Genomic DNA, 3,378 nt, shown 5'->3' with positions numbered 1-3,378 from the left:
ACCAACCCCTAATTCTTTGAAAAGTCATGTAAGCCATGTTATCTCAGCAACTGTAGAGGCCATACTTCTGAATTCAGGTTCAGCAAAACTCCTTGCAATTGTGTCTTGTTTCTTAGATTTTCATGAGATCAATCAAGGCATTACCAAACTTTACTAGGTAACATGTCACTGATTTTCTAGTCTGTAAACACCTTCCCCAATCTGAGTCACAATAGGCTTCAAGCTTATCTTATCCTTCTGAAGGCATCAATAGACCAAGACCTGGAGAAGTTTTGATATACTTCACAACCCTCAAGGCAGCTTCCTAATGAGACTTCTTAGGCTTGTGCATAAATTGACTTAGTACTTATACTACAAATGTTATATCCACTATGGTCATTGTAAGATATAATAGCCTCCCTATCAGTCTTTGATATAAATCTATATCATCAAACATCTTGTCTTCACACTTAGGTGGACCTACATCAGTGTCATACTCAACTGAAGTAAGCTTCAAGTTTGTCTAGAGGTGTTCCAATAGGTTTAGCACCTGCAAGTCCCGTTTCAGATATCAACTTCAGAGCATATTTTCTTTGACTCATAACAATTCCACTTCTGGATCTTGCAAATTCTATTCCTAGAAAGAACTTAAGTTCATCCTAGATCCTTCATTTTGAACCTAAGTTTCACATCATTTCTAGTCTGAGTAATTAGATCTAGGCTGCTCCTAGGACTGTGCATAATTTAGAAAATACTGAATTACCGTACCGAAATCGAAAATTTTGGTATTTAGTATTCGATATTTTGGTATTCGGTATGGTATTTGGTTTAAGTTTTAAAAAAAAAATGGTATTAGGTATGGTATTTAAAAGTATTTTATAATAAAATACCGAAATACCGATACCGTACCGAAATATATATTATATTTCACAATACACATATTATTAATTATAACATAAACATAAAAAAAAAACTTAAAATTTTACTTTTTTTTATTCTCTAAGTTCATCAATTAACTCTAAGTAACAAGACATTTCTAATGATCAAATTTATTTGATGTATAGTTTTCTCTCTCTAGGTTGATATTTGCTGGTTTTGGACAAAACTTTTTTTAACAAACATTTTTAGTTTTATACTTTTGAGTACCTTAATTATAAATATAACAGTCTATGACTTTATGCACTAGTTACTATTCAAACCGAATAAACCGAAGTTACCGAACCGAATAAATCGAAACCGAACGGATAAAAACCGAACCATACCGAATTTAATTAGGTATGGTATTGGTATAACATTTTAAGAAATCGAATACCGAAATATCTAAATATCGTATTATACCGACCGACGAACATTTTAAGAAATCGAATACTTGAACACAGGTGCGAGCTCACAGAAGCGAGCCTGGCAAGCGCAGACGCGGGCAGAAGGTTATGAGGCAGTGGTCGCAGGTGCAAGGGAAATTCCGCACCTGCGATGAGCGCAGATGCGGTCCCTTGATGGCAGAAGCGGAGGCAGGCTTAAGTGATTTTTCCGCAGAAGCGAAGCTTTGATCTCAGATGCGGCTCCGCAGATGCGGAAGTGGAGCCGCAGGTGCGAAACTCCTGGTCAGAATGTTAAAAACAGAGGAGTCCGAGATTTTGTCATTTTTGACGTTTCCAAAAGCGGGTGAGGCGATTTTTGAGCGAGAAATCACAAGAAATTTTGAGGTAAGTCTCTTGTGATAATTCGACTATATTACATGTTTTTGAGGTGTGAATTGGGGATTTGAACTTAGAGATTTGAAAATAAGATTTGAAGATTTGGAGGTCGATTTGAGGTCGAATTTTGGTAAAATTAGTATGGTTATACTCGTGGTTGAATGTGCTTTCGGATTTTATAACTTTTGTAGGGTTCCAAGACGTGGGCCCCACGAGCGATGTTTGAGCTAAATTTCGGATTTTTATGAAAAATTAATATTTTCTTATGAAATTAATTCCAATAAATTTTATTGACTGAAACGAATTATTGTGACTAGATTCGAGGCATCCGGAGGTCGATTTGCGAGGCAAAGACATAGCAGAGTAAAGAATTTCACGTTTTGAGATACGTAACAGTTATAAATCTGGTCCTGAGGGTCCCCAAATTTTTGTGGCATGTGATTATTTTGGAGGTGACGCACATGCTAGGTGATGGGCGTGTGGGCGTACACCGAAGGGATTGTGACTTGGTCCGTCCCATAAAACTGTAAAGTTGAATAACTTGTTGTTAGCTATATGCTCTCTTTGTGTTGAAGAAGTTTGACTGTAAATTATGTTAAAAATCATGCTTAGGCTATGTGATAGTACTGTTGGGACCCACAGAGGTCGCGTACTCGTTGAATTATTTACTAATTGATGTCTTGTACTCAATCATGATTTTACTTGTGCATCATATCTCAGTCTTTCTTGATATTTGTTGATTCACTATGTTATCTTTGTTTGGGCTGATCTTTGTGATTTCCGAGAGCCCGAGAGACTCGAGAGGTTGAGGACTGAGTAAGGCCGAGGGCATGTCGGTGAGGTAAGGATATTATGGCACGTGAGTTATCCGTGCAGGATATTATTGCACGTGAGTTGTCTGTGCAACACGTGAGTTGTCCGTGCGGATTATGGCACTTGGGCTGTAGGAGCCCCTACGCAGTCTGTACACCCTCAGTGTGCGCGGGTACCTATTGAGTGTGAGTGCTGAGGGCTGAGACCCGAGTGATTGAGCTGTTGTAACGAGTTGAGTGATTGTTGCCCTAAGAGGTTGTAGTTGCTTTTCATTTGTTGTTGCATTTAGTTGCTATCTGTCATTGTTGTGAAATTCTCTGAAAGATTCTATATCCGGATTACATGAACATGAACTGTATAAAATTGATTTGACTTAAACTGCTAGATTTGAAAGCATGTCTATTTTTTGTTGGAATTATTAAAAGTAAACTATAACTAAGTAGCTCGTCACTATCTTCAGTTCCTTAGTTATTATTGTTACTTGCTGAGTTGGTTGTACTCATACTACACCCTGCACTTCGTGTACAAATTCAGGTACTTCTGGACATAGCGGGTGTTGATTCTCTCGTACAGTTGATCTTCCGGAGATTCAAATGTAGCTGTCGTGTTTAGCAGACCTTGTCTCTCCTTCCCTATCTCCTTGTTTACCGTATTTTGGTCTTAGACTATTATAGACCGTATTTTTTCAGACTTGTATTCATATTAGATGCTCATGTACTCAGTGATACCAAGTTTTGGGGAGTGTTCGTATCAGTATTTGTGATATTTTTTATTGTATTTAAATATTATATTTTCAAACTTAAAAGAAATTGTGGTTTATTGATATTATCGGCTTGTCTAGTATCGAGATAGGCACCATCATGACAGGTTGGGATTTTGGGTCGTGACA

Source organism: Nicotiana tabacum, chromosome 11 (genome assembly GCF_000715075.1).
Source record: "Nicotiana tabacum cultivar K326 chromosome 11, ASM71507v2, whole genome shotgun sequence".
Taxonomy (NCBI): Eukaryota; Viridiplantae; Streptophyta; class Magnoliopsida; order Solanales; family Solanaceae; genus Nicotiana; species Nicotiana tabacum.
This window is presented reverse-complemented; position numbering follows the sequence as displayed.